Here is a 22029-nt window from a genome sequence, read left to right on the forward strand (position 1 = left end):
GAAAGTGTGTGGCGGTTGCTTCAAGCAAATTGAAGACAGGCGTAGATGGCTGATGTGCTGCCTCTGTAAGGAGTACTTCGATTTGCAGTGCGCTGGTATAACAGAGGAACGATTCCACGGTACTCTGGTGGATGAGCGGAGGGCCGCGTGGAGATGTGTGACGTGTGTAAGCAAGCAGCCGAAGAGGGACAACTCTGACACGCCAGTCAGGGCCGCCGCAGAAGGCGTCACGATGCGCAGGGTTGCCACCACCTTTAGCCCTGGCAGCCTCGACGCCTCCATGCTGGAGCGGGGCGCGCGGCGGAGCCTTGATGATACTGCGCACAACATGACGCTGGAGGTGTCCGATGTACAGGCCCTCTTCATGGAGATTCGGCAACTTCGCGAAGAGATGCACGACGAATTTAGATGTTTGAGAGCGCAGATTGACACGATGAAGTCGGAGATATCTGAGCTGACCGACAGAGTCGTGAAGATCGAACAGAGGGCGGACACTGTTGACGGGCGCCTGGTGGACATCGAGCAGAGGCTGGACGCTGCGGATCGGCAACAGGCGCAGGCCGGCTCGGGGCCCGGGTCGGAAACCGTCCAGCGGATGGAGAGGACCATAGCTGAGCTCAAACTGGAGCTCAACGAGCGGGACCAGGAGGCACTAATCTCTGACCTCGAAATCGGTCACCTCCCGGAGGAGAAGGGGGAAACCGTCCTCCACAGTGTCCTCGCGCTCGCCAGCCGCTTCGGCGTGTCCATGGAGGGGCGCGACGTGGTGTTCGCGGAGCGAGTGGGCGCGCCGCCGGGCGAGTCGGGCGGCGCCAGGCCGCGCCGCGTCGTGGTCCGCCTGGCGCGCCGCCAGCTGCGCGACGAGCTGCTGCAGGCGGCGCGCGTGCGGCGTGGCGTCGCGGCGGAGGGCGGGCGTCGGGTCTTCGTGAATGAGCGCCTGACGCGCTCCAACCGTCAGCTCTTCCACAGGGTGCGCGAGGAGTGCCGTCGCCTCCAGTGGAAGTACTCCTGGACGAGGAGGGGACGCATCTTCGCGCGCAGAGGTGACGGTTCCCAGGTCTTTCAGCTGCGTTCGATGGACGACATTGGTAGGGTGTTCGGCCTCGCAGCACAATGACTAGCGGCTCTCTGCAATGTACACATAATATTAATTATTTTTTGTCAATTTTTTTATAAAGTATATCAAATTCCTGTATATCTGCTCACCTGTGTAATGAAGTGGATTTGTTTGTCAGGTAGTCAGAGCATTAACTCAATTGAACACAGCTGTTGGTTCTATATTAACTGTATAATTTTGTTATTATTATTGCTGCCATTACATTGCTATCAATACATTGACATTGACTCTATTTTATTGGTTTACAATTATTATTACATTATGATCTTATCAATTTCTCACAAATCGAATTTATTACAATTTATTAATATGAATGCACTAATGATAATATCCTTTGACATGTTTAATAATCATTGCACCTCTAACATTATCTGGTTTTTATATAACTCGCATTTCTCACAGGCCTGGGGTTAGATAATTTATTGGTGGGTTTTTTTAATGCTGGGTCTTTGAGCACCAAGCATGAGGAGCTGATTGTGGCGGTGGATGACTTGTCTCCTGACATAATAGCCATTAATGAGACATGGCTGAGGACTGGCGAGGAGGACAGGGCACCTAAACTGGCCGGCTATAGACTAAGGCACGTCCCTAGACCAGATCACATAAGGGGTGGCCGGGGAGGTGGTGTAGGGTTCTACATACGGAAAGGTCTAAATGTAAAGGTGTGTACCCATCCTTGCTCTGCAATATTGGTGGAGCAGATGTGGATCTCCGTGCGTCTACTGAGTAAGGTTATAGTCATCGGCACGGCCTATAGACCTCCTTGGCTTGATCCTGACGTATTCCTTGAGGCACTGACAGAATCTGTTGCTTGTTTCGCTGGGGCGGACGGGCTTATAATTATGGGAGACTTCAACATTAACCTGCTTGATACTACTAGTGGCAGGAGTAGAGATCTCGAGCAGTGTATACGCGGCCTGAACCTCAATCAGTTGATAACTGAGCCAACCCATTTTACAGATCACAGCAGCACACTAATTGACTTAATCTGTACGGACTTGCGGGCACACCGGGTTGTTGTGAGACACTCCCCAGACCTGGGTAGTCACGCATTACTTCTGGCCGAGTTCAAAATGAAAAAGGAGAAAGCGAGGCCTCTTTGGGTCACCTATAGGCCTTACAAGGATATTGTATTGGAGCACCTTGAGCGAGACCTCAGTTTGATTGATTGGAGCAACCTCTTACGTCTAAGTAATGTAAATGAGCTTGTAACATCTTTTACCGGTTGTGTCATTGGTATGATGGATCTCCATGCCCCTGTGAGGTCGCGCAAATTCAGACACCCACCACATCCATGGATAACAGACACTATCAAAAAGATGATTCGTGTTAGGGATGCTTACAGCAAGCGATATAGGAAGTTGAAAACTGCTAGCCTCAGGGACAGTTACAAAACAATGAGACATCTGGTTCTGGGGGCCATTGAACGGGAGAAGTCTTGTTTCTTCAATGCACATGTCAACAATAACCTAAGTAACCCAAAAAAACTTTGGAGGAACTTGAAACGCACGGTACTGCCAGATAATGGGAACCTACCTGATATTCCCTCTATGTTTAACAATCCTGATCTTATCAATGCACATTTTCAAAAAGTGCCAGGTGAGGATAAAGTATCAATTTCTCAACTGACCTACTTTGAGTTTCACAGGCATAACAATGCAGCTACTTTTTCTCTACACACAGTCAGTGAGGAGATGGTTCTTAAGACCATCAGAGGATTGAAGTCGAATGCCCGGGGGCATGATGGCCTATCTTTGGACATGCTCCGGCTAACCTTACCCTACTCCCTTAAAGCCATAACTGCGATGGTCAACCAGTCTATACTAGACAGCACATTCCCTGAGAATTGGAAAATATCGATTGTGAGACCTATTCCTAAAACAAGCCATCCTAACTCGGTGGAGGAACTAAGGCCTATTAGCATCCTGCCATGCCTTTCTAAAATTCTTGAGAGGATAGTGTGCGACCAAGTCACTCGATACCTTGAGGACTGTGATATACTTCCACAATGTCAGTCTGGGTTTCGGAAGGGTTATGGAACGGCCACTGCACTGGCAGACGTGGTTGACAACATACTGGCTGGACAGGACCGTGGCATGGTTACAATTTTGACATTGCTTGATTTCTCTCGGGCATTTGACTCAATCAATACATCTCTTCTCTCATCCAAACTAAAATACTATGGTTTCGATAGCAGATCCGTTAAATGGTTTCATAGCTATTTAACTCAGCGTAGTCAATATGTTGAGCTGAAACAGACTGATGGCACTCTATTGCGCTCGCAGCTGAGTACAGTCTCTCGTGGTGTGCCCCAAGGTTCTATTTTGGGCCCAATTCTGTACATTTTGTACAGTGCTGACATCGTACATAGCATAAAGAATTGTCAATATCACTTATATGCTGATGACTTGCAACTGTATCTGCCGTTTGCCCCTGCCGACCAAGTGAATGCTGTCAATAAAATTAACCAAGATCTAAATAACATAAATACTTGGTGCTTACTGAATTGTCTAACTCTTAATCCTAAAAAATCCCAATTCATTGTAATGGGTACTCCCAAGAACATTGCCAGATTTGATGATACTACTTTAAATATTGTGGGTCAGCCTATTGTTAGAGTTGATAAAGTGAAAAATCTGGGATTGGCCATGGATTGCCATTTGAAATTTGAAAACCACATCATTGATTGTGCTAGAAGTAGTTTTTACCGTTTGAAACTTCTATACAAACTAAGACCATATTTAAGTGAGAAGATTCGAATTGCTCTTTGCGAATCACTGGTTCTCAGCAAGTTTAACTACTGCGATACTGTTTATGGTCCATGTATTTTGACAAAATCAGCTAAACTTATTCAAAGAGTGCAAAATGCCTGCGCTAGGTTTTGTTTCACGATTCCACCTCGTACACATGTTACGCCATTCCTCAATGCTGGAGACATGTTGAAGATGGATGCGCGTAGGAAGCTTCATCTCGCTACTATGATGTTTGGTATTCTGAGTAAGGCCAAGCCAAAGTATCTTTTCTCGAAGCTGGAGTGGGCACGTGAGCTGAGCCGATATCCCAGAAGAGATTGTACCCATGTCTTTAACACTCCCAAACATCATACTGCGGCTTTTAGAGGCTCCTTCAGGTTTGCTGCTTCTAAATGTTGGAATGACCTGCCTCCTCCTTTGCGTGCCCTACAAGTAAAAACCACCTTTAGAAATAAACTTAAAAAACACCTTATTATTTTACAAAAGGTCATTGAAAAATCCTACCTTAAATGTACGCACGGCATGCCTGGGGGCGGGTCCACTTCCACCACTAGCCACATCTGAATTTCTCCAACTCCTAGTGTGCGGTCCTCAATTATTTGGCACCGTTAGTTTTGGACATGGTTTTTATTTTATTTTATTTTATTTCTTTTGCTATTGTTTGTATGTGGGTACTCAGTGTATTCTTTTTTGTTCTGAAATTGTAAATTTATTGTAGGTTATCCTTTGCTCATGTTAAATGTTAATGTTATTGATGGTAATTTATTATTAATTTCCCTTATTTTAATTGTATAATGCATGATTACATAAATGATTGTTGATTGATTTACGATGCGGGATGTTAGGCACTCACCTTCTGTTACGTATTACGATTGTAGTGCTGCGGATCGGATTGCTCCTAATATAGTTTTAATATTTGGCACTCATTTCTCAAGCAAATTTCATAAATCTGCTCACATTTAATAATTTACGTGGCAATTTCTCACAGGTCGTGCACATGTCGATCCACTGACAGTTCTTTTTTTTTTTTTACTCTTTCAATCTTTTTTCTGGCATTGACATTGCATAACTAACTTGTGACTTTATGGTTATGGCCACATGTAAATAATGGTGTTATTTAATTTAATTATTGTAATTTGTATTTTTTTTCTTTTTATTATTATTTTAATTCTTATTTTAATTTTCATTATATTGAAATGTGTTTTGATTTAATTAGGTAATCATTAATTTTTAATTTGAATGTTTAAAAGTCAATAATTTAATTTTAATTTTAAATAAATGTTTTGGTTATGTAATTGAATAATTAAAATCTAATTTTAATGGAATTGAATTTCAATGTAAATTTAATTGTTATGGTGTTTTTTGTTTGTTTACTCTTGTATGATTGCCCTGTTTTTCTTCTTCTTTTCCTGTACATTGCGCCCCCCTGCTGACAACAGAGGGCCCCCGCTGAAAATCAGTTTCGAGACAAGCCCTGGCGCGGTCTTGATGTATGCTGAGCGGGTGCCTTTTTGTCAGAGGGGCTCAAGCAGCTATCTGTACATTAATTTGTGTATCTCCTTCATTGTGTATCTATGTTTTTCCTGCTTGTATGTCTTTCTTTCAAATAAAAATTATTCTATTCTATTCTATTCTATTCTAAAATCATTACATACATAATAATTCTTAATTTAAGAGTTATTCGAGAATTGGTGAAAATTAAATATCAGCCCCAAAACAAATATCTTTTCTATGGCAGAATACGTGTCGAAAGATGATTCAATGTTTAAAGTAGACACGCAGATATGAATTAATATGTAATAGAAAGAGAGGTCAATAAGACAAAATGACTAGCATGCAACTACTCGCGTATAAATTGTAATCAAGCTGTACTGGCTAACCGCACATAAAAATTGTACATTTCTTACTTGACCTAGTTTAAAATTAGCTAATTTAGCTTTACGTCATTGCTCGTCACTATGCGTTACAATATTGGTGAATTCAATAAATCAGTGTACGTTCAACACTCGTCGGGTTTGGTTATTAGCTCTCCTCGGAGCCACAATCCCTTCAGCGTCCCTTAGCGAGTCCTTAATGTGTGGTTTACTACCGCTACATTAGTTTTGGTCCTTCGAGCTTACGAACAAGCAGGACCCCACGCGAGTGAAGTCCTGTGTTCTGATCTAAACTAGCGATAACTGTGGTTGAACTTTGTACGTGACCTCATTCTGCGCACGGCCACGTATCTGCATCAGCGCCAACTCCGTGACTGTGGATTGTCACTCGGCAGCATCAGCGTCATCCAGCGTATAGCGTGAGTCGGGAGACTCGTCTTGCAGCAACATTCAAGTAAGATCGTTCATATTTTACTAACATATCGAAAACTACCATGTCGAACTTCGAAGCGTTATTCAGCCGTCAAGGTGAACTTGTAACTGAAATTCAGCGTATTGGATCCAACTTCGGAAAGGATCCAGCACATCGTAAAACCTCAGCGTATCTGAAGCTACGTCTACAATCGTTAGATAGCTTATGGGGAGAGTTCGATCGTAACAATGAGCAACTAGAAACTGTCGAGAGTAGATCTCAGCGGTACTTTATAGAGTCTATCTACGAGCAAACGAAAAACTATTATACAGAAATAAGAGCGAATCTTTTAGCTTACGAGCCGTTAGGGTCAGGGTCAGGTTCAGATTCAGGTAAGGTGAAAATGGACAAGACTGACTCTCCGAGCAAGATCGACGAACTTATGTCCTACCAAAGGACCAACTTTCGAGCGTTTAACCGATTAACAACGAGCATTCAGGTGAGTGAAATATCGGATAAGTGGGAGATCGAAGATGAACTGCGAAACATCCAATCGAGATGGCAGGCCATTGACAAGCTACATCTGAAAATAGACAACATCCTTGAAGGTGAGGATGAGCTCTATCAATACGAGTTCCTCAAATACGAGAAAATATTCAAACAAACTAAAAAAGCACTGTATCAAAAACTTAATGCTACAGCGCATGTGCAGCAAGCTACTCCTCTGCTGGAGATACCTACATTCACTGGTAAATACACTCAGTGGCCTACATTTTTCGACTTATTCACCGAATCGATACATAACAACACATTTTTATCAAAAGCACAGAAAATGCAGCATCTTAAAGGTAGAGTAAAGGGAGAAGCAGAGCGTTTAATTCAGCACTTGAATATTTCAGCTGAAAACTACGACGTAGCGTGGGAAATTCTGACACATCGTTTTAATAATCCTCAAGTGCTATTTACAACGCAAATCGAAACGTTATTGAATCAACCTAACGTGAGCAAGCAGACGTCATACGAGATCAAGCGACTCTATGACACCACTACGGAGTGTATCCATGCCATACATAACCTGGGCGTGGACACCAATACATGGGACCCTTTACTAGTTCATCTCCTAACAAAAAAACTAGACAGCGACACCTACAGCGACTACAAAGAAGCACGTAAGTCTCCTAGAGATTTAGCTTCGTTAGTAGAGTTTATGAACTTCCTCGAGAGCAAGTTTATGGCCCTCGAACCCATGCACAAGCGAGAACGAGATAACACAGCCTCCACAGCTTCCACAAAGCCAGCTCCTGCATATCATCAACCTAAAAATCAACATTACTCGAAACAATACAATAGTAAGTTCGCATCTAAAGGATATCAAGCAGCCATCGCATCTACGTGTAAATGTCCTTTATGTAATTACGATCACGAGCTCTATAAATGCAACAAGTTTAACAATATGACAGCGGAAACGAAATTGAGGACAGTGACGAAACTGAAACTTTGCCAAAATTGCTTATTCAAACACTTACACGATAAATGCACTTCGATCAAAAGGTGCAAGGAGTGCAATAGCGAACATCATACGATTCTACATGACGCATTCATCGGGTCATCGCACTCAACCTCGATGCCTACAACCGATTTAAAGACGAAATCTACCATAGCAACACCGCCTATATCTAAATCACTTAACAAACCCTACGTTGCCAATCACGTTACTGCCAGCGATGAAGAGGTTTTATTAGCGACTGTCTTACTGCAGGTTAAAGGCATTTTTTTTTTTTTTTTCTATTTATTTGGCACAAAAACAGTCATTACAAATATCACTTCTAAACAAAAATAGTAACTAAGAAAAAAGACAACGAGTGCCCAAAAGTAACAATTAAATGAACAGATAGTTACAAGACAATAATATTTCTAAAGTTTAAGTACATCCATGATAGGTTTATAAGTTTACAATGGCATTTAAACTAAAGGTGTGCAAGTGCATATTCGAGAAAAACTAAACAATTATCGACTCTTTCTTAATCATTAAATTACAAAAGTTGTTTGGTGAGCTTGGACTTAATTGTGTTTATGGAATTATTAAATAAATCTATGTTGGAAAATTCAGTGTTGTACATATTAAGGCAACGAGTAATGTAGTTATTTCGAGTATAATTTTTACGAGATAATGGTGGCACAAACATTTTAATGGTACGTGAGGAGCGTGCAGGCAAACGAGTTTTGACAACAAAATTTATTTTCGATAATAAGTTCGGGGAGTCTACATGGGAGTTCAATAATTTAAAAAGAAATACTAGATCAAATTGTTTTCGACGGTTCTGTAGGGTAAGTAACTTGCGTGTTTTTAAAGAATCACAGTATGACACATCCGAGCTGTGGTTACTACGATAATTTAATACTTTTATAAATTTTCTTTGGATTTTCTCTATGCGATCAATATCCTGCTTGAAGTGAGGGTTCCAGATGGTACACCCGAAATCCAGTATTGAACGGACAAAACAAAAATACAGAATTTTAAAGGTAATCAATTTCTGGAAAGGTTTAGATATTCTGGTAATGAAACCTAGATTACGATAAGATCTTTGGATTATAGCATCTATGTGTGGTTTAAATGAGAGCTGACTATCCATTATTATGCCCAAATCACGAATTCTATCGACTCTATTTAAGACCATGTTATTTAAGTTGTAATTAAAAAGTAGGGGTTTCTTTTTTCGTGTATATGTTATCACAAAACATTTATCAGTATTTAAGAACAATTGGTTTTCTAAACAATATTTACTAAGAGAATCTAGATCAGACTGCAGTTTGTGACAGTCACCCACATCCCTAATGGTTCCGAATATTTTGGTGTCGTCTGCATATTGTAGGTGGTTGCAGTTACGCAAGATACTGCTCATGTCATTTATGTATATAGAAAACAGCACGGGACCAAGGTGCGATCCCTGGGGCACACCCGATGGGATTGGTAGAAAGCTTGAGCAGTACCCTTTAATACAGACAGCTTGACTTCGATTTCTGATGTAAGAATCGAGCCATCTCAGCAAGTTACCATGCACACCGAAACTCCAAAGCTTCTTGACTAATAGATTGTGACTAATTTTATCAAAAGCCTTGGAGAAATCGGTATACACAGCATCAACTTGAGTGTCCTTATCCATCGCATCTAGAATAAAATCTGTAAAGGTAACCATGTTAGAATCTACACTGCGTGATTTAATAAAACCATGTTGTTTATCAGAAATATGATTACGTATGGCATAGGAGAGTTGGGCTGTAACAATTTTCTCTAATATCTTGCCCAGTACGCACAACTTAGAAATTGGACGGTACTGTGTAATTAACTCTTTTTGTTTATTTTTAGGTATCGGCGTGATCAGAGCCCGTTTCCAAATACTAGGAAATACGCCTGAATTTAGAGAAGTTTGAAAGATTATAGTAATTGGTTTTAAAAGTTCATCAGCACAATTATGTATTAAAATAGGGTGAATGTCGTCAGAACCAGCTCCCTTGTGAATGTTGATACATTTAAGTTGCTTAAGTATGATGTTTTCATCTAAATTTATATGTCCGATGTCAACTTGAAAGTTATGTTCTGTCTGAGTATCAGAAAACACATCTGTATGAACATTTGACGACTGTACAAAGACCGATTGGAAAAATTCATTAAATGCGAGACAAATATTATTCCCATCTGACAATACATTATTATTGTAAAACATTTTTTGTGGTAATTGTTCTGATTGATTTTTAGACTTAACATATGACCAAAAGTACTTTGGGTATTCTCTAATTTTATCTTCTGAGAAGGCCAGATACCTGTTATAAGTTTCAGTTTCTAGTTTACGCAAACGCGATCTAAGTAACGAGAAAATTCTGTAATCAGACTGGTTACCGTATACCTTCCATTTTTTGTGGTATTTTCGTTTCTCATTGCTTAATTTAATTAAAGGGCGTGAATACCAAGGCGGAAATTTACTGTTATCAATTTGAGAACGTGCTGGAACGTACCTTTCTATGAGCTCATTTATAATTGTGTAAAAAGCTCTTAGCATTGAGTCGACATCTTTACACCCTGAAAATGTAAGGTCCCAATCCACTGAAACAAGGCCTTTTTTTATAGAGTCGAAATCAGCGTTGAAATACCTCTTTTTCTTATTGTTGTTAGGTTTTAGAGGTGCAGGTAAACATATAGGTAGGTCTATAGTTAACGACTTATGATGCGGGTCTTCCGGAACTAAGGGAAAAGTACACGATTCAACCTTGCACAGTTCAGTACATAAAACTAAGTCTAGTATGCGTTTATTTGAATTAAATTGACTGTTGTACTGGTTTAACATTGATAAGTTGATGAATTCTGTCGTTAAGGAGCTTAACACTTCATTATTGCAATGTATGGTCATGTAACCGAGTTCAGTATCATATTGCCAATTCGCATTAGACACATTAAAATCACCTAATATTAGAAAGACGTCCTTAGGATGTGAGTGAATTATGTCTACAGTTTTGTCATAAAAAGAACTCAATAAGGACTCGTGTCTAGGTCCGTGTGGTATATAGGTACATGCTAAGTGAAGGAAAGTGGGTTCATTCGTGGAGTGATAAGTGTTAGCGAAGTTATTTGTGCGTCCGCGCATCGGAATGCATAACCACAGCTCGTCGGCGGGCGGCGGCGCGCACCAGTCCGGCCGCGCGACTGGGCACAGCTCGCGGCGCACGGCCACGGCCACCCCACCACCGCGACTACAACCATAAGTTGCCGCTTCTCGATCACACCTAAATACCTCATACCGACTATCAAAGAATTCAGAATTGTAAAAGGAATCATTTAGCCAAGTTTCAGTAATGCAAATTATGTCAAAGTCCCCATTTAGTACACTACTCAAAAACTCATGAGATTTGGTTCGCAGGCCCCTCACGTTTTGATAATAAATGGTTAAAATATCTTTCATCACTATTTAATTAATAAAATAATTTAGGGTAAGAAAATGAATAATATTCGTGTATGTAAGGTAAGTAATTAAATAATATAATATGTTTGTGCCACACAATCTTTAATTGTTTAAGAAACTGAATACATATTTTAAATGAAACTCTCGCTAGGTCAATATAATAATTTGTTAGTTTCATGTCAACATTTTCGCAAAATATACATAAAAGATTAAACACTGTTTTAATTGATTCCTCGTTAATACAAAGTCGCCTCGCACCAAAACATGTCAACATTTTACAATTGTATTTAGCAGATAATATTAAGTTAAACATCAATGACCTGGTCCAATTTAGCATGAACCGAGAATTCAATGGATTACAAGCATGCAACGTACAAAATGACATTAATTCTATCGAACAAGCCAAAAAGATAGTCACAACTTCAGTAAATAAGAAACAGTTACACATAAACACTAATAGTCACTTTATTTTATCTAAGTCACTTTCACGGCCAATCACAAAAGACTTTGATGTTTCATTCTTGCGAAGAAATATTTTACAGTCATTTAACCAAATGTATTTGTAGCCTAATTCTTTACCTAACTTGCGTGCTTGTCCATATAGAACCTTGTTGTGTGGAGTTAGATGATCGTTGACAAATATTGGTCGAGCCGCGCCGTCAATATCGAGATCAGCCGTTGTTAATCCGCGGCGAGCGCGTACCGCAGCCAAGAACTCACTCTTTCTTCTTCTTTGGGTAAATCTGATCACAATATTAGGTATAGAAGAACCGATTGACTGAGTCGAAGATGAGTGCAGGTCCTTACGTTGTCCTTTCGGGGGAAAACGCCTTACGCGGTGAATAAAATCAACATCATTATCCGACAAGTCAAAACCAATTTTTATTGCAATTTTATGTAGCACATCGATAGTGGAAGTATCAATTAATGTAAGGGACATTTTGGCCAAAATGAGTTATATATACCAACGCATTCAGAATTTTCGGCTCTATCGATTGGTATACTTGAAATGTTGATATCTTTAAAAAAATGTCCCTTACCTTAAACATTTTTAGTCGTGTGAATACGACTTTTGGGGAAACAAATGATTTAAAGGACGTAAATTCCTTTTAATAATACAATTCAGCCCTTACCCTAAACTGTTGGTTTTAACTTTTGAACTCATTGAACCTTACTTCATTTAAAACTTTTTGATTTATTATAATTAGGCCCTTACGTTAATATGCATATAGGATATCAATTACTTTTTTTGGTGGTGATATGCATTTAATGCCTCCCACTCCTACTACACTTATGAACACTAAGTTGTCTTGTTTCTATCTATTTTCTGTTCATTTTTACGCAGTTGGGTTTTTGACCGAGGGGCTGCAGGCTCTTCAGAAGCTGTTCAATTCCGTCATCCTCGAAGAAAAAACGCCTACGGTATGGCACAGAAGTGTGGTGACACTCTTCTTCAAAAAAAGGCGACAAAACCTTGTTGAAGAATTATAGACCCATCTCACTTCCGAGATATGTCTACAAGCTGTTTTCGAGAGTCATTACGAATCGTCTCGCTCGTAAGCTCGATGACTTCCAGCCTCTCAATCTCTCAATCGCTTTAGTACACCACATACATACGCCACGGCAGATTATACAGAAGACCGAGGAGTATAGTCAGTCACTTTGCCTGGCGTTTGTGGACTATGAGAAAGCTTCGATCGAGACCTGGGCAGTACCTACTACAGTTTCTCCAACGGTGTCAAATTGACTACCTATATCGATACATCGAAATGTTGAAAGGCTTGTACGAAAACGCCACAATGTCGTTCCGTCTCCAGGATCAAGACTCGAAACCAGTTGCAGCAGCAGACAGGGGGAACTGAAAACTCCGAAACTGTTTCTGGACTGGAACGGATTCGGCATAAATATCAACGGTGAGTAAATAACCCACCTTCGATTCGCAAACGATATCATAGCCATGGCTGAGACCGTGGAAGATCTAGGCACAATGCACAATGGCCTGAGTCGAGCCTCTCAACAAGGGGGTCTTAAAATGAAACATGGACAAGACAAAATCATGTCAAATGTCCGTGTTGCACCCACTCCTCTAAAGGTTGGATACTCTACACTCGGCAGTTGTTGACACTTATATATACCTAGTACAAACAGTCCAGTTAGGCTGGTTATAGTGTCACGTGGACCGTCCGGTGCGGATCTGCTTCACACAGCCGATCTGTAAACTTCGAGGAAGCGTTTTAGAGTAATGCGGTCCGCAGGAATCGCTCGCTCCCTATCAGTTCATACAGATTGGCTGTGCGGAGCGATCCGCACTGACGGTCTGCGTGACACTAAAACCAGCCTTAGGTAGGTCTAACTTCGAGGAAGAGGTCAATCGTCGAATCCAACTCGGCTGGCAACGTTCAGGAAGCTTCGTGATATTCTCACATCTGAAATATCGCACTGTCTCAAGACAAAAGTCTTTGATAACTTATGGATCTGAGACGTGGTCGCTTACTGTGGGCCTCATAAGAAGACTCAAGGTCAAAGGCGATGGAGCGTGCTATGCTCGTAGTGATTGAACCAGAAATGACGTGATCCGCAGGAGAACCAAAGTGACTGACATAGTCCGCAGAATCGCTAAAATCAAGTGGCAGTGGATGGAGCTCGTAGCTTGCAAAGCTGATGGCCGCTGGGGCAGAAAAATTCTTGAGTGGCGACCACGAGCTGGAAGACGTAATGTGCTGCAGACCCCCACTAGGTCGACCGACGATCTGGTGAAGGTTGTAGGAGGTGCCTGGATGCGGGCGGCGCAGGACCGGTTGTTGTGGAAATCCTTGGGGGAAGACCTTTGTCCAGCAGTGGACGTCATTCGGCTAAAACGAACGAACGATGATTGAAAAAAAAAAACCTAACTGCGTAAAAATGAACAGAAAAAGATAGAAACAAGACAACTTGTTCACAAATGCAGACGTAGGCATCATCAGTGACTAAATGTTTTGTTGGTGATGTGTATTTGATGCCTCCAACTGCATTTGTGAACACTAAGTTGTCTTGTTTCTATCTCTTCTCTTCGTTTTGTTAATGAATACTCGAATGCAACCTCTACTTACATCAGGTTTCAATGTTAAAATTGTCAAGTTACAATAATATTACTGTCGTGTTTATTCTTAAATGTACCTTACAACATACATGACATTCCATACTGTGAAATTTCAACATTGTAAGGTACAGTCAAGCTCGTTTTTTTAATGTAAGGGACATGCTATCTTTTAAACTACCCATTTTTCGGAAATTTGGCGTTTATATTATGAAAGAACAGAAAATTCTAAGAAACTTTGCCATAGAAACTATTTAAATCGTAACATCACATAAAAAGATATTGAGGTATAAAGAAAAAAAAAATCGTTTTTTGGCTCTCCTGAAAAGTCGTGTTTTGTCCCTTACAGTAATTGATATTTCCACTATCGACATTGTGAAGGTTTTCTGTATTAGATTGCGGTAACGTAAGTGCGCCTATTAACGACCCCCCAAAATTTGTATCCTATTACCGCCCTATTTTTCTTTCTTTCATAAAAGACATAATAACAGGTTCCAGAAAACACGTTACCTAAAAAATATCTAGATATGTTTATTGACTATCAAAACGATTAAAGTTTGTGTTCGTAAATAACCAGTAAACGGAGTTATTTGACATTAAATGGGACGCGCCCGCAACGGACGCACTTTTCATACTGACGCGCTCCCAGCTACTTAAGGTGCACCTTGTTATTAATTAGCGATTTTAACACATTTAAAATGAGTATACCAACATGTTTTTGCATGACAATATTAATTCGTACTTTAGTTTCCTTAATAAACCCTCAATATAGCCCTCTCGCTGTATTTTTGTGGCTTAAATACAATTTTAAATAAGGGCGGTAATAGAAACACTTTTCATAATTTGGTTCCTAATAACGACCCATGGCGTTGTTAGAATTTTGATTAAGTTTTTTATTTTAGTATTTATATCTTTAATTACGCATTTAACCTCTACTTTGTTGTCTTGATCGATTCATAAGAATATTTTACATGATTAAATCAATTAACGCCATACGTTAATTGTCATAGGTTTGGCATAAAACTGCAATGAACATTAAAGAATATCTCTAATAATGTATGACAATAGATTTTATAAAAACCTGTTAAATTCTAATTAGTACCTGTTTGATATAAAATAAAACCTAATAGAAATGATACTTCACTGATCACGTCTTCATTAAAGTAGGTATTTTAGCTGGTTACTGTTTTTTTTTACGGTCGGTAATAGAATAAAGTAATATTCATACTTAATTCTATTACCGCCTCATAACTATAACGCCACCTGCGAAGACTTATAAGCCTGTATTTTGTATAGAACTAACATTTATGACATGACACCAAACCATTCATGCGTTATCACAACTACTATGTAACTTTTTAAGATCTTTTGGATTAATAAAAAAATAATTATACAGACAGTGTCCAATTGTCCATAGTTTAAATTAAAATACACAATTACACACAATTAAAATCAAAAACATCAGTCAAAAACGAATTAAAAATTATAGTCAAATTAAAAATAAAAATAAAATATTAAATGAAAATTATTTTTTATTAAAACTCAAATATAGTTTAAATAATGACCCCCACTACTCAGTAGAAGACCGGGTATCGCGTAATCAAGTATAATTGAGGAATTTATTATTCTACTATTTCTGCTTGATTATTTATTTATTTTCGAGAAGCGTGCCTTTTCTCTTTTAATAATAAAAAAAAATAACTTGAAAAAAAAAACAAATTTAACTAAAACTAAAAAGCAAAACAAATTTAACTTAAAAAAATCAAGTGGTTCCCGAGCCTCTGAGCGGGAATCGAACCCGTTCCTCTTGGAATATACCCAATTGAAAAGCAATATTCTTAGCGGTCGGTAATAGAAACAGAAAAAACGTTAATAGAAACACACCTCGTCTATAGGTCGGTAATAGAAACAACTGCTTTTTCAGATTAAATTGCTCTTTATTAATTATTGTGTGATTGAATACTCATTGTTACTCCTTGAATTCAAAGATTACTTCATCATTGTTATAAATAAATTAAAGTGTCTTTTCTCTCACCACGTCTTATATCTAATTTTCTAACGTTTATCCGAAGTCAGCTTAAACTGGCGGTAATAGGCGCATTTACGTTACTCCAGAAATCTCCAGGTTGTTGATGCGGCCTTGTTGGTCTTTATAGTTCTGTTGATATGACAGCTCGAGAATTTGCCTTTTGACGTCGCTCAATTCGCACTCCAATGACCTGGTTTTTTCACACAATTTATCTTGCTCGATCTTGACGTCTGATATATTTGTTTGCATTGCTTTTTGTTCTTTCTGAATACTCTGGTGACCCAGCCTCAAATCGGAGACGTCCGCCTGAAGATTACATACGTCCTGATGAAGTTTCGAAATGCTCTCACTTTGTTTTTCTATTAAAGCCTCAAATGATGTCATGAGGCCCTTTTTGAATTCACTAAGGGTCTCTTTTAATTCTTGACGATATTCAGCCATAGTACCAGCGAGTTCTTGACGAAAATATTCCACGCAGGCATTAGAATCACAATGCGGAGACTTCCTCTTTCTTGTTGCTAGTTCATCTTCCCGAAGTTGAGATAAGTTAGGATGCGAGCCAGTGGCCCTTTTTTGGGGTGAATGCTGCATACTTATTATGGTTATTATCACAAATAATCGCAAACACCGTAATCAAATGACAGCAATTATACCCGGCATACGCGCGAATTTGTAACTAAGTTTGTTTCCGACGATATACGTCAGTTTAGCACAATGTACGTTACTGCACGTCTTTTGTCCCACTCAGTGTCTAAAGAAAAAAAAAATGCGACTGTCTCTTTTACCCGAGGGGGTGAAGAGCGGTTACCTCATCGACATTTCGGGCAGAACAGCACTCGCGACGCGTGTGTTTGTTTGAAATTAGACTTAAATACCATTAGCACAGAACTGTTAATAAAACTTAAACTATCATGGACTTAATGATACCAGACCAGCGCAGGCCTATCCGTTAACAAGGTTGCCGAGCTACTGATGGTAATTACGTCACGCTGCGAGCTCTTCTTGATCAGGGTTCGCAGATTACACTTATATCTGAAAACGCCGCTCAGCTTCTAGGGTTACCACGCCGTAAATTTAGCGCATCGGTCTCTGGTGTAGGTAACAGCCCTAAACAAAGCAAAAGCCTTGTGACCCTCGAATGCAAGTCCATCTACGACGATCACAGCTTCAATACAGAGGCATCTGTCATTTCTCGAGTGATTAGCGATCTACCAAACATTTCATTTTCAAGGCGATCATGGCCTCACATCCAACATATGCAGCTAGCAGATCCCGAATACAACGTTTCGAAACCAATTGACATATTATTAGACGCATGTGTTTACTCTGACGTCATCATGAGCGGACTAGTTAAAGGTGAACACAACGCACCAATAGCGCAGCAAACCAAATTAGGTTGGATTTTATCGGGAAACGTAAAAACTTTTAATTGCAGCGTAGTTATAAATAATTTAGCGGAGATAGAGAAATATTGGGAGATGGAAGAGATTCCTAGCGCAGCATCAGAGCTTACAAGCGAAGAGCAGTTCTGCGAAGAGCATTACATTGCCACTACTAAGCGTCTAGCAGATGGTAGATATGAAGTAGCGTTACCTATGAAAGAAAGCTATAACGAAAAGCTTGGCGCATCTAAAGCAAAAGCAACAGCCCAATTCAAGCAGTTAGAAAGCAAAATGAATAAAAATAAAGCATATTCAAAAAGCTACAAGCAATTTGTTAACGAATACCAACAGCTAGGAAATATGCGGCCGAGTGGAGAGAACCGCAGTCCTTCGTGTTTCTTACCACACCACGGCGTCATGAAACACGAGTCCACCACTACAAAGCTTCGTGTGGTCTTTAACGCCTCTTCTAAAACAAGTACTGGACTCAGCCTCAATGACGTAATGGAATGTGGTCCGAACTTGCAGCATGACCTACAAACATTAATATTGACTTGGATACAGTACAAATACGTTATTACTGCGGACATAGAGAAGATGTTCCGTCAGATTATGGTCAGAGAAGACCATCAACATCTTCAGTCAATCGTTTGGCGAGATTCACCTCAGGAGTCGCTACAGGAGTACGTTCTTACAACCGTAACTTATGGCACTAAGGCTGCTCCATACCTAGCAATGCGCACCCTGAGACAGCTAGCTAAAGATGACATGTCAAGGTACCCCCTTGCAGCCTCAGCGTTAGAAAAAAGCTTCTATATGGATGACCTACTCAGCGGACAAAATACACTAGCAGCGACTAAAGAGTTACAGACTCAGTTAATCAACATCCTCAAAGGCGCGGGGATGAATCTAAGAAAATGGTCAGCCAATAACCCTGAGCTTTTAAAAGATTTATCTACAGAACAGCTCGACAAGCCCTTTGACTTTAGGTGTTCGGAATCCCGAAAAACCTTAGGGCTACAATGGACACCGTTGTAGTGTTAGGATTTAGGGTGTTGAAGACGGCAGTAGAAATTAAGTGAAACACATGTTTGATGTACGGTGTCTCTATATTGAATGATTTAAAATTCACATGATTACAATGTTCGTAGTTTGCTAAAACCCTAAGTCAGCAGAACGATACGTGCGCGTGACCGGTTTACGGGAATTGGATGCTATTTGTAAAGTAAGCAATTTACATACTTCACCTCCCCCGAAAAGTAAAGGGTAGGTGCCTCCCCTTTGCAAGAAAAAAAAAGTTTGGCCACGTATCATTGAGCTTTACATACATAAGTAGTCTATTAATAAGTAAGTACAATAACTATTTATTAAAATTATACATGACAATGTTATAATCACAATACATAACACATAACACATCATAATAATAAAACAAACTTTTTTTTTTAGTTATTAAACAACTTAGTATTATTCTTATGAATAACAATTTCCTTATTATCTTTAAGTATTTTTACATTTGGCGAAATGTCTTGTATTACTTTGTAAGGACCTTTATAAACACAATCTAATTTATTGCCTACTTGATTTTTTACTAATAATAAGTCTCCTGGTTTATATTTAAAATTACAACTGTTTTGATCATATTTAATTTTCCTAATATCTTTACAATGTAACAAATTTTGCCTAGCGTCTTGTTGAGCTTTTTGTAAACGATATTTAAGTTCCTTGGGATAGTCATCAAAATTGTATAATGGATCTACATGCTCTGATAAGTTACTTGGTAAATTACAAACTTTGCCAAAAACAAGTTCATATGGAGTATATTTTGTTTGTGAATGTACACTAGTGTTAAAAGAAAAACACCAAAATGGAATCCAATCACTCCAATCAGACTTATTATTTTCGCATTGAATTCTGAGATACGCACCGAGATGCTTGTGTGTGTTTTCTAAACCACCTATAGTCTCATGATGATACGGGGTTGAATGGATTTTTTCTATATTTAGTAATTTGCAAACTTCAGACATAACGGAAGATGTAAACTCAGTTCCCTTATCACTAATAAACTGTTTCGGTACTCCATAGCGTAATATAAATAGTGTCCGACCGAATATGGATTTTCAGCCGAAAACGAAAACGTAAACGAAGCTTCGGCTACAGTCTCATTTTCGGCCGAAAACGAAAACGAAAACGAAAACGAAAATGACCTTCAACTGTCAAACAATCTGTTTTCGATCAAATATCCATAATTTTCGATGCTTTTACACTTTTGAATCGTTTAAGTACTTAGTCTTGTAAACAATATGAAACAATAATTATGTAAAATCTTCGAAAACCGTAAATATTTTGACAAAAAACATATTGACGTTTGACAGTTGGCGGACGGATTTTGATAAGGTTTGATTAAGTAAACCAGCATAAGACATTAAAAATTGAAGATTATTATGAATTCTTAATGGAATATTATTTTCGGTATATGAATACACCTTCTTTCTAAAATAGAGTTAGCAGTTGCAGTTGTGTTAGCAGACAATTTGTGATTCGTCGCATTTCAAATATTGCTCGCTCTGTGGCCCACATATGTAGCCCACATGACTCATGACGAATTAGAAATCCGCATTATAGACTCCATTTTGAAACAATTAAACTTAATGAGAACTCTTACCGTAAAACTAAGTGGGAGTCATCTTGTGAAGAATTATGGATTTCCTTAAAATGTGATAATGTCACTGATATATATTTTTGTTCGTTATACATCCCTCCGCCACCCAGCCCGGAATACTTAAACATTTTATTTAACAATTTAACTCAAGTTATTCAAAACTATATACCACAGTTATCCACTACAATAATTTTGGGTGACTTCAATATGGGCGATATTGTGTGGACTGTGAGCGATGATCTACAAAATAATTATATGGCCTCATTACCTTCATGTAATACAAATGTCAACAATTTAATCGATACAATGTCGTTTGTTAATCTATATCAGTGTAATTCAATTGCAACGGGGCGTCTTAGCTAGCTCAGTCTGACACCCCGCTGTTTAGTACTAAGTCCCAGTTCGCCTTCTGCGATGAGGGATGTGTACCTATCCAGGATGCCTACAGGGATATTGACCAAGGAAACGCACAATCAATAACACAATGACACTTTGTATTTCTAGTTCCACAATGGTTCCTTATTCTAACTTCACTGACTCTAAGTTTATTATTGTTACGAGCAGTTACTTTACAGGTTATTTTACAATCACTAATTAATGGCAATGAAAAGAATAGCGACGCGCCCGGTCCGCGTCCCGAAACTAATTAACGTATCCGCGAGAGGGGCGGCGCCCTGTGCGAGGTTTAGCGAGTGTTAGTGGATACTTATAACTAGGGGGGTAGGACGTGATTTCATACGCTAGAACCATGAGACCTAAGTCGTCAGGCGAGCTGAAACCACTAGGGGAAAGGCGTCGGACCTACGTGGCGAGGGGGTATGAAGTTTGGGATGGGTGGCAGCAGGATTGCTACCGCAGGTTCGGGATGAGTATCACATGCACTACTCGGTAAGGATGAGAATAGGCAGCTATCAACGATAGAACGTTTCAACAGCAACACGAAGCTTTATGGCTCCGCGGAGGTAAACGAGGTATCGAGTCAAGCCAAGTTAGTGGGAACGGTGTGGGTAGCAATTCGCTAGGGACTCTGTGCAATGCAACCGAGGGAACAATAGACGCGCGCGCGAACGTCTGGTTGTTGCAATGGCTCCCGAGCGAATGCTAGGCGCCCGCGGTCGCCGCCGTCTCTTATATTAGCTCGGTCCGTGCGGCGTGCGGCCGCGCAGCCGTAGGGTTGTCAAAATCTCCGCGCTCGGTGTTAGGGCTGTCGATGCGTCCTGGGGCGCGTCACACAATTACAAACAAAAATGAGCGAATTCTGGATTTAGTATGGTGCAATCAACCTGAGCGCTTGTCAGTCTGTGGAGCCGTTGATAACTTAGTAGATAAGATAGATTCACATCACCCACCCATAGTTGTTACTCTCTCAATACCTAATCGAAAAACATTGAAACCTAAACGGATCAGAAAATTAAACTTCTTTGCTTGTAACTACGATGAGATCAATAAAGAATTAGCTTTATTGGTCTGGTCTAATATTCTCGAGAATGTATGCGATACTAACGAAATGGTGAAAAAATTATATGATAACATTATGCCAATCGTATATAAACATACCCCTTATAAGACTCAACGAGACTCAAAGTATCCCATCTGGTTCAGCAAGCCTCTTATACAGGCTCTAAAAGAAAAAGCCAAGTACCACTCAAGATATAAAAAGTACCACAATCCTATGGATAAACTCACATTTGACATTTTGAGGGAACGTTGTGACACTTTAATTAACGAAAATTATGCCACCTTCAAAATGCAGGCGAGAGATAATTTAC

Source organism: Ostrinia nubilalis, assembly GCF_963855985.1.
Source record: "Ostrinia nubilalis chromosome W unlocalized genomic scaffold, ilOstNubi1.1 SUPER_W_unloc_5, whole genome shotgun sequence".
In the NCBI taxonomy this organism is placed as follows: domain Eukaryota; kingdom Metazoa; phylum Arthropoda; class Insecta; order Lepidoptera; family Crambidae; genus Ostrinia; species Ostrinia nubilalis.